The sequence below is a fragment of the Jaculus jaculus genome, chromosome 17 (genome assembly GCF_020740685.1).
Source record: "Jaculus jaculus isolate mJacJac1 chromosome 17, mJacJac1.mat.Y.cur, whole genome shotgun sequence".
NCBI lineage: Eukaryota > Metazoa > Chordata > Mammalia > Rodentia > Dipodidae > Jaculus > Jaculus jaculus.
In genome coordinates, this window is record NC_059118.1 from 38,756,405 (window position 1) to 38,768,050 (window position 11,646).

The 11,646-nt window shown below is 40.0% G+C and overlaps 1 pseudogene; it reads left to right on the plus strand.

Annotated features, from left to right (window-relative positions):
- The first annotated feature begins 9,782 nt into the window (after positions 1-9,782).
- On the plus strand, positions 9,783-11,420 carry LOC101602427 (annotated as a pseudogene).
- The last annotated feature ends 226 nt before the right edge of the window (positions 11,421-11,646 follow it).

An 11,646-nucleotide genomic window follows, 5' to 3' on the forward strand; every position in this document is an offset into this window, starting at 1 on the left:
CAGCCACCTACTTGGCTGGAGGAGGTGGATCCTGGGATCCAGCCCAAAGATGTGTTTGAGGGCAGATTTGATTCCAGTGCAAAGGTGTGGAGAGCTTCTGGAAGTGGTTCTGCTTGCTGTTGGTTCCTATCTTCTACTCTTTGGTGTTTGCTGACTGGTGGTTTCTCTCTCTGCTTGGATTTATGAATGGGCATGAGCTTCTTTGGCCATTAAAGGAACTTCTCCTGTAACTGTAAGCTTGAAATAAATCTTTCCTCCCATAAGCTGTACCTGGTTTGGATGTTCATTCCAGCAATATTCATGGCAAACACTTAATCTACTAAGTGACCTCCTCAACCCCAGGAAATAGAAATCATTTACACAATGGAGTACTACTCAATGATAAGAAAAATGAAGTTATGAAATTTTCCAGAAAATAGATGGATCTGGAAAGGATTATACTAAGTGAGGTAACCTAGGCCCAGAAAGCCAAACATCACATGTTTTCTCTCATATGTGGATCCTAGCTTCAAATGATTGGACTTTTGTATGAGTAGGAAGAAAACTCAGTAGCAGAGGCCAGTAAGCTAGAAAGGAGATATAAAAGGAATAGAAAGGGAGGAAGGGGGAGGGGGACTTAATAGGATGGTATTGTATATATGTAAGTAGAAGAACAGATTAATGGGGGTGAAAAGGCTTAAGTGAGGTCAGGGGAAGAGATTAAGTAAAGGAAAGGTGGAGGGAGAGCTAATCAAAGTCTCAGAGGATATAAGTACATCGTATGGAAACCTTTTTTTTTTTTTTTTTTTTTGACAATGGAACACTCAGAAGCCATAGATTGTTACTCGAAAATTTTCAGCACCAGGGATGGGATACTTTCCAGTGAGTTTTTGGCCAGGGTGGTCTGTGATGTCTCCAAAACATTATAGGCCATTGTCAAGGCCCTTGATTTTCCACCAGGAATAGATGGTAAGACCCTATTGATGAAGACTCCATATATTGGGCTGCAAGACCACTGAGAAATCCTGCTGGAACTCAGCTGATAACCTCCTTCATGTAGACCAGCTGACAGAAAGCTGGCAAAAGCTATGCTACATGCAGTTCAATGGGAGAGAGAAAAATCATCAGTGAAGATACTCAACAATGGACACTTCCAGCCTTAGATTTGGCCAGCCAGGCCAAATGAGCCAATGGGTGCAATAGTGGCACATCTGTCATGGGTGAAAACAACTGTTCTCTAATTTGACTGGCGGTCTGCTCCATGGGAGGGAATACATCCCTGTTACTGAAAACCTACAACACGGCTAATCATGAGCCCTAAGGGTGTAACATCTGCTAGTGTCTGGTAATACACACACACACACACACACACACACACACACACACACACATATACACACTATGTACACCAAACTGCTCAGTAAGTACTTCTCTTAATGTTCATACATATATATTAATGCTGCTCTGACATCTGGCTAGAAAACATTCCCTTTTCATATGACAGTGACCTTGGGATGATTCAGAAGGCACCATGATGCTAAGAAGAAGTGACAGAGGAGTGTTCAGCACTTAAATATCTCTATCACACCTTCCAAGGCTCAGGGTCTATTGTGGAAGAGGTGGTGGAAAGAATGTAAGACACAAAGGAAGGGTAGGACTCCTTACAACATGCTCCTCCAGACACAAAATGGCCTGGAAAACCATGACCTCACAGTGTCTGACACTATCTACACAAGACCATCATGATATGAGGAAAAGATCATGACATCAAAATAAAAGAGAGACTGATTGAAAGGGTCAGGAGATATGGTGGAGAGTGGAGTTTCAAAGGGGATGATAGGGGGAGGGAAGGAGGGAATTAACATGGAATATTGTTTATAATCATGGAGGTTGTCAATAAAAAAATAAAAATAAATAGGAAAAGAAATTATTTTCTTAGTGTAATAATCCAGACTCTGACAAGTTACACATGTTTTTATTCTTATTAAATTATTCTTATTAAATCAACTATAAAAAGAATCGAGAAGAAAAGGAGAGGTTAAAGGTAGTGGAGAGGAAACAATACAATAGGGTAACGGAATATTTGTGACAAGTACTTGGGGGAAGAAGACCAACAAAAGGAAAGAGGTGCGTAGGGGAAAACAGACAGTGCAAGTCAATGAGAATAAAATATAATGTTATAAATATCTACAAATGGCACAATGAGACCCATTACTTTGTAAGATAAAAATACAAAAGAAATCTCAATTACAATTCTAATATTACTGCTTGCAAATTCATTTTTCAAATGGCTTCAGAAGCCAACTAAACTAAGCATTCTATAATTATATAGGAAAATTACTGCAGTCACGTCTTCATGACTTTATACTCACAAAAGCAGCAGTACCAACACTATGTTTCTGTCTAAGTAGTTTAGGGACTTCCTGTTATGCTCACCCATGTTCTTCTAGCCTCTACCCACTATCCAATTCCTAAGACATTTTTCAGTAGCTAAGAAAGGATTGTCTCAATATTGGTATAGCAACAAATGCCCATACCATATGTGTGTCATATCACAGCAATTATGTTCAGAAATGTAAATTGTACCTGCAGGGCTCTGCTCTTTGTGGAGCACAGAGCAAAATTTGTTTGCACTTTTTACTGGGCATGGCAGCACACGCTTTTAATCCCAACACTCGCGAGGCAGAGGTAGGAGGATCACCATGAGTTTGAGACCATCCTGAGACTACATAGTGAATTTAAGGTCAGCCTGGGGCAGAGTGAGACCCTACCTCAAAAAACAAAAACAAACAAACAAAGGAAAGAAAGTTTGCATTTTCTATGCTTTCCAAAGTTGTTTGCTCTCCTTGGGACTTGGCCTTCTGCCATCTTCTAATCGTGAAATGCTCCACAGAATTTCCTCTTCTGCTTTATGCTCCCTTCCCTATGGGCTATTGTGAGAGACCTCACTCCACACAGATAAAGACAATCTCCCCATCTACAATCTTTCATTATACTCTTACGCACAGAAGCTAGAGTAACCACAGATCCTGGCGGGGGTTATGATGTGCATGTCCTGGGGCATTCCCTCACTCCTATTACAGTTGCTCTATACACAACTTGTTTTTTGTTTGTTTGTTTTGTTTTTTTGAGGTAGGGTCTCACTCTAGTCCAGGCTGACCTGGAATTCATTATGTAGTTTCAGGGTGGCCTCAAACTCTTGGCGATCCTCCTACCTCTGCTCCAGAGTTCCTGGATTAAAGGCATGAGCCACCACACTGGCCACAGCTGGGGTTTTGAAGAGACCTCTGTGGTACAGTAGAGGAAATGAGAGTAATTGTGCCTGACATGTCTTTTGGAGAATTGCTTGCAATTTTGAGTACATGTTCATCATTACAAACCTTCAGTGAATTTTCTGAGTTCTGACAATGTTGGTCTTGGTATTTTTTTAAATTTCATTATATTTATTGTACCATATATATATGGCTGTGTTGATAAGGACCACTTGGCTGACAGAAGAAAAACTATCTTAACAGGAGTTCTATTAAAAGAATAATAACAAGGGGGCTAGCGAGATGGCTTAGCAGTTAAGGCACTTGCCTGAAAAGCCTAAGGACCCAGGTTCAATTCTCTAGTACCCACATAAGCACAACACAGGTGGTGTATAGGTCTGGAATTTGTTTGCAGTGGCTAGAAGCTCTGGCATGCCCATTCTCTCTCTCTCTCTATCTGTTTTGCAGCCAGTTCACATTGCTAGTAGAAATCACCTGACCAAGAGCAGTTTGTGAGAAAAAGAGGTTTATTTTGGCTTATAGTTTCGAGAGGAAGCTCCACAATGGCAAGGAAAACAACGGCATGAGCAGAGTGTGGACATCACCCCCTGACCCACATAAGGTGGACAATGGAACAGGAGGGTGTGCCAAACACTGGCCTGGAGAAGCTGGCTATAATACCCATAAGCCTACCCCCAACAATATTCCCAAATCTCCATCAGCTGGGAATCTAGCATTCAGAACACCACCCACTTAAAGCAATGTGACTAGCTTTTCTCTGGCTTGGCATACCTTTGGCCTGAACAACACAGATGACCAATATGGAGAAGCATTCTTTAGATATTTAATTTTAAAAAATTTATAATTTGTGACATAGTATCAATTTGTTTATGCTATCAAAAACAAAATTTGTGCAAGAACTAGACAATGAAATCTGGCTTACAGATTTAATATTTTAAGTGAATTTAACTGCCTTTTTAAATGAATTAAAATATATGTCTTCAAAATAAAAACCAATTTATCAATATAATGTTTTGAGTCATTAATAGCTTTCCAAATGAAAATGTATTGTAGCTCAAATTATGTCAAACATTTTTATGTATTTTGACACATTGGCTAAACACATTTTTCCTTTGAGTAAACAATTGTTCGTTTTTCTTTTTGATTTGATAGAGGTTAAAAAAAGATTTTAAGTTTTCTGAGAAAATAATATTTTGGTATGTTTACAACTCCTTTTTCCATTGACATAAATACATTTTCAAATAGAATACATATAGCTACAATCTGACACCGAACCCAAGATCCAATGGAACAAGTCTCCTCACTAGACTCACTTGTCTCTGTCTTCTTAGAGACAAGTTCCCTCATGCCTTGTTCATGTCATGACTTTTTGGCAGAACCTTTTGTGAGATACTGTTTACAAGAGTTAAACACACTGAGTAAAATTAGAACCACAATATTTAATGAGAGCCTTGAGAACTCACTGAGAACTGTAGCTATTTCCTTCAAATTAGATAATGAGGCATTAGTTTTTCAAATACAGTGTCAAACACTCTAGTAATTTTATGTTGCCTTCTTTTTTAAAGAAATCATTAAAGTTTTATGACTTTAGTCTGTTTATTTTCTTTATTAGTGATCACAAATTTACCTGATGATGTTAAAGGACCCTCTGAATGGGATACCACAAAATTATATTATATAAGGACTTTTTTGCTTATTGGTGGTGGGAAATATCACAAAAAATATACACAGATTTTACTTTTGCACATCAGTTTTTGTTAATTTTTGTATGGTATGGCCTAAGACAATTCTTTGTCTAATATGGCCCAGAAAAGCCACAAGAGTAGAGGCCCATGACATGCACACACACACACACACACACACACACACACACACACACACACACGGCAGTGTCCTGTTTTAGATACTGAGCAATGATTGGGATACTCAGGCGTCTCTACTACCACTCAAGTCTGAGCTATGCTGCACAAAGGGACAGTGGGATACTGCCTTATATCAGTTGAGCAGTCATGATACACCAGTAAGCCTATGGAAATTTTACCTAAAGACTAGGTTTTCCCAGAGTGAGTTGCAAGGCCTCCATTAGGTTGTCCATGAAGAGATAACAGAGAATGCCCAGTTATGGAGTTGAACATTTTGTGGCACACAGTCTTTAGAAACCATGTGAAATAGCTACAGTGTGAAGAGGTTTGGTCTGTGTCTGACTAAACATCCAGGGTCTCTCCAAGTTACTAATAGGATGCCTCTTTGATGGGCCAATCCAAAGTAGCATAGTAAACATTCCATTAAGAACTTAGAAGGCAATGAGTTCTATGAATCCTCCCTTTTGTACCACTACACAAAGCGGCAATTCTTCTGCTAGCCCAGGATGGCAGTGAAAGCTAAAGAGTAGTGACAGACCCAACCCCAAGTCTAAACGGACCCAGGTGAGGTCACTTTCTCATTGATCCCCATTGTTGAAGGTCTGAGCCCTTCTTGCTGAACCATGAACAGAAACACAACCTTAAAAAAATATTAACCAGTTGGCCACAACTACTCTGGCTTCCTTTTGTGCCTTTTGTGTGAAGAGGCCTTACAGAGAAGTTCGCCGGGGTCACATTGGACAAAGAAGAACTGTCCTGTGACACATGCTGACACATAAACACTAATGAAGACTGGTGGGGGAGACATCTGTGAATAATGTTATAATATTTGCCACCACTGATAGGTAAAAAAATGTCCTCAAACAATAATCCTAACTATAGGAAGTTCCTTCAGAAAGTCTTTAAAGTCATCAAGCAAGTCTGGGTGATCATATCTAAATACTGATTCTGTTTTCCATTGTCAAACTTCCACTAAACTTGGACTAAAAGAGGGTCTGCACACTTACTTCTATCTAAATTAATAATGGTTATCCAATTTAACTGGTGCTGGCTTCATTCTCCATTGTAGAGTCTGCTTCTCTTTTTTGAGATGGGAGCTAGAACTGAGGAGATAAACAATTCAGTGTATTCCACTCTGGCCCCAGCTGAACTCGCAGAGAAATTGAGGAAATGAGTAAGAGTGCTGATTTCTTAGTGAACCTGATGTCAGCACAAGCAGGAAGGAGTAGGCATGGAGGACACTCAACACCTACCAAACCAGAGATCCAGAGATCTAAATGCCCATCACTGAAATAGATTTAAAATGCTCCCAGCATGGCTCAGGGAATTTTGTGCAAGAGAAGGTGGAAAGATGGTTAGAGCCACAGGTTAGGACATCTTGCAGAGACATTGCCTTTCCCTACCCCGTAATGCATGACTCACAATCCCCATGGTGTTGTTTGCCTCCACAATGTGGAAGGCCTCTTCAGTAAAGGGGCATGGAGGAGGAAAAGGATGGTACCAACATATGTTGTTTACATTCTAAATATATCCATAGCTAATAAAATATCACGGAATCATTAAAAATAAATTTTATACTATTTTGTAAACACGGATGTGTATGTTTCAATATCCATCTTTCTTTAGGGAATTCTGAAAAACTTTGAAACAAAACATTTTAGTATTTTAAACAGATAATACCTTTTAACATTAATATTATAATGGGTTAATGAATTTTTATATTGTTTTAATTATAATAGAATAATATAAGTGTGATACAGTAAAGAAATGAATTGATTATGATAAAAATGTAGCTGCAGTTTATTATTTACTAATATGATTCTGAGCACTTCTTCACTTTTCTTTTCTTTATATTCTTTTGTTTCTCAGAGCTGTATAGATGCAGAACAATTTATACCCTTATTTCAACAAAAATGAACTTTTACAAACTGCTCTTTACAAGAATAAGTAGACAATTATGGAACATAATTTTTGTGTTGGTGTTAACCCAGCCATGATTACAGTTTGTCTGTGTATAATAGTTTCCTTTCTACTGAGCAATCCTACAGCAGCTGGTTATCCACAATGGGTGTGTGCCACTTGTGTGCACTTGTGTGAGCATCACACCAGGGAAGTTACCTGTACGGTTGGTACCAGGTTTCAGCCTTTTCTTTTCCCAGCATGGGATACCTGGAAATCCCAATACCTTGTGGCCCATTGTTTCAATGGTCTCATAGCCAGTGGGGAAGGACACAAGGATGTCTTCATATTTTCCTTCTGAAATCAGGTTACAAGGGAATTTGGACTCCCCTTATTTGAGGGTTCTGGGTCTGTAAAATGGTTCAAGTCTGGGTATTGGCTGAGGGTCTATGATTCTCTGTTATCAAGATTCAAGGCAGTTTTTCATTCATTTGCTTGGATTTTTTTTTTTTTTTTCTGCTTATACAGATTGAGCAAGAATTTAGTAAGCTTCTTATCAGTGTCACTTCTGGGAAAATCATGAATAATTAGACAGTGCCAGAGGTCAATACTTGAGTTAAACCACCATGAACATTATTTGGCTTATGCTCTCCATTAGAGTAAATATACTCTTCTTACCTTTGGTGATTCAGTGCTGCTCTTCGGTCTTTGCTGTTGTGGAATCCAAGTAGACCCATAACATTGAAGTTATCTATGTGATCACCCGTGGTTCCCACTGTAAGGTCTGAGATATGAAGAAGAGCAATGACAGGGCTCTTCAAGTATGCTGGTGCTCCTCTCCTAAATCTGTTTCTTACAGCATTAATGATATTCCACATATTCACACTACAGGGAATTAGATTTTACATGACAAATCACCCCACCATTCTAATGTCCTGGAGCCTTTGAATCCCTTTCTCAACATTAGGCAGTTCCATCTTTTGATCCATACTTCAGCAAACCAATCAAATAAACTTTTGGTGCCTAAAAAAAAACTATATAAACTACAATGCTAAACTCAGAGTCTGTTCCCCATATTAATAAACTCCTCCCGATCCAGTTTTACATTACTTGCTCCTTTAGCCTTCACCCTTAAAATACATTCCTACTCTGATTGTATGACTTAGAAACTGATGAAGTTATTCATGGTTTATTTACTATGTTCGCTAGGGACCGGTTAGCCCTGAGATTTTAGGACTAGAGAATAAGAGGAGGCGTACTGAGTGGTATAAGCATTATTTTACTTGGCATCTCCTTCAGGAAAGGTCATGGCTAGTTCCATGGGCAGAGGACAATAATGCAGGGCATGGGGAAGGAGCTGCATCTTCTGCCAAAGATGAGGAGACTACTTTCTCAGGCAAAATAAACCTATCTGAATATAGTATTTCAATGCGTTCACCTTCTTCCGAGACCTCCCACACATCTCCATGCCAAGTTACAAAATCTCAGTCTTTTCCAATTAGTGTTCACACTTTAACTGCACACACCCTTCAAGGCTGGAACCAGGCCGCTGTTGTATGTCAGCCAATTGTATGATGCAGGATTGGTTTTTGGCACCTTGAGCCCCATGAATGCTGGAGAGAATACTCTCTTCCTGAACACAATTAGAAATGTTTAGATTCTTAAGGTACATTTGGAGTTTTGAAATTTTATCTCTAAACTTGTTCTTTTCATTTGTCAGTGTATTCAGAGAATAGATGCAACCAGCTGGTATCATGATAGTCTTTACTTTTTCAAAAAGTTTCAAAAGTTTTAGAGTCCCTAAGTTACTTGCTCTTCACAAGAAGTTAATCAGAATCATCAAATGCATCCGCTTTCAAATATTCTTTTTTTTTTGGGGGGGGGGTTCGAGGTAGGGTCTCACTCTAGCCCAGGCTGACCTGGAATTCACTATGGAGTCTCAGGGTGGCCTCGAACTCATGCCAATCCTCCTACCTCTGCCTCCCAAGTACTGGGATTAAAGGTGTGTGCCACCACCCCCGGCTTCAGATATCCTTACAGTATTTTATACTGCAGATTATCCGTGTTCTCCTTGATACCAGGAAAGTCTTTAGCAACTATTTGTCCACTTAGGTTGGAAAGTAAGCTCTAGATACTCCAAGCTCACTAGAGAATTTTATCCTTACAGTTCTGTTTCTCTTGAACCACTCTTGGTCCCACAATCTGTATTAGTCAGGGTTCTCCAGAGGCTCATAACCAATGGAATGAATATGTATCATAAAAGGGATTAATTAGATTGGCTTACACAATACTGGCTGGGTAGTCCAACAATAGCTATATTCACTTAGCAGAGACTGAGAACCGGGTGGCTGTTCAGTCTTGAAGTAGGATTGTTCATCAGTATTCCTAGAAAGCTGCTAATATTCACTCCATGTAGGAAGTCTGAAGCATCTGGCTTCTGATGTGAGCAAAGGATGACAGCAGCAGCGTTCATGTATTCACTACCAAGGAGCAAGGGGAACCAGGCAGACCTTGGAGCCTATTTACATAGGCTGCTGCCCTAAGGGCTGTCCACTTGGAGGGTTTCCCTATTAGTTAATCCCTCTTGGAGATACCCTCACAGATCTGTCCAAGCAGTGAGTCATTTACTTGATTTTTTAATTAATTTATTTTTATTAGAAATGGGCATACTTGGTCTCGTGACCCCAGTGGCGGCAGGCAGGGCGGGCAGGCATCTTTGCAGGGAGTTGCAGCAGATCCTGCCCCAGTCTCTCTAGCCTGAACTGCCACGATGGCAAAGGACAGTGAGTCCAGCCAGCAAAGACTGGAGCTAGATAATCAGGACACATGTGGCATATGCGGGGACAATGAGGAGGAGACTGAGCATGCCAAAGGCAGTCCTGGAGGGGATTTGGGAGCCAAAAAGAAAAAGAAGAAGCAGAAGAGCAAAAAGCAGAAGCCCAATTCAGGAGGCACTAAATCTGACTCTGCATCTTATTTCCAGGAGATTAAAACCAACAGTCTTCAAAACACAACACTACTGACAGCAGATCTCAGCAGGAGCCGCCACAGATGGTGATACTATGGAAGGTGAATGGACAGATTTAAGAACTATCATAAGAACCCCACTGTCCCATTCAGGAGCTTTAGGATATCCAGAGAGAAATGGAGCTGCTGTCTGTGGACCAGATCCCAAGGCCACCAAGCACACATACCAGTTCTGGGACACACAGCCAGTACCTAAATTAAATAAGACATAACATCTCATGGTGCAATTGAACCAGACAAAGACAATCTAGTCAGGAACCATATTCTTTGCCACAAAGTTTTATGTGGGATACTTTACACTTAAGTAATGCCAGAGTGCTCAAGGAGCTGTACATATTGTTAAGTGAGAATTACGTGAAAGATGATGACAGTATGTTCCTCTTCGACTACTTGCCCGAGTTCCTGCTGTGAGCTCTGCATCCCCCAAGCTGTTCCCTACAGTGGCACTGTGGTGTCCGAGTGTCTTCAAATAGAAAGCTAGTAGGTTTTATAAGTGCCACCCCAGCAAATATCTGAATTTATGACTGTGTGAATACAATGGTGGAAATCAACTTCCTTTGTGTTTATAAAAAATTGAGATCAGAGTAGCCCCAGTGTTAATTGGAGAAATCACTAAAAGAGTGAACTTGAATCTTCCAGGCTTTGTATACTGCTGGAGTGGTTGTTCCTAAACCTGTGTCCATGTGTAGATACTGGTATCAATCCCTAAAGCCAAGAAAATTGGTAGAATTTTCTCACTTGAGTAGAAATATGATCTTACAGAGCACAATGAAGCTTTACAGACTTCCAGATGTCACAACCACCTCAGGTTTGATACCAATGGAAACAAAAGATATCAAAGCAGTTCAAGAACTGATCAGCAGTTACTAGAAGCAGTTTCACCTGGCTCCTATGATGGATGAAGAGGAAGTAGTTCACTGGTTCCTCCCTTGGAGCACATTCCTGACACCTTTGTAGTGGAGAATTCCAGGGGGAAACTGACAGACCCCCTGAGCTTCTACGCTCCCCTCCACAGTCACACACCATCAGGCCCACAAGAGCCTCAAGGCTGCCTACTCCTTCTACAACATTCACAGAGATAGCCTTGCTGGACCTCATGAATGACACCTTCATCACAGTCAAGTTGAAAGGATTTGATGTATTCAATGCATTAGATTTGATGAAAAATTTTCAGTATTATTTGTATAATTGGAGATGTCCAGAGAAAGATTCCAAAAAAGTTGACTTGTACTACAATAGATGGATGGATATGTCAATTTCTAGAACTTTGAAATTCTTGTTTGTTAATAATTATTTAATTATTCCTGGAACTGCCATTCCAAAGAACAAAAGCACAAAGTCAGGTGAAAATGAAGTTGTTGATAACAATCAGAAAAGATGAGAGAACACCTTGTGACCAGAAAGACACATTTCTAGTTAGAATGTTAAAATTCATCCTTTTTCTGAGGTGTACCTACTTGTGGGAGGGAGAGATGGAAGGTGACTAGCACATTCCTCCACTATCTAAAAATGACCTAAACCTAAACCAAGGGGAATCATTGCATTCTTGTTAATTAAGTGGTGGTATGTTTGTTTAACATGGCATAGGACCCACCAGGGCTGTCACT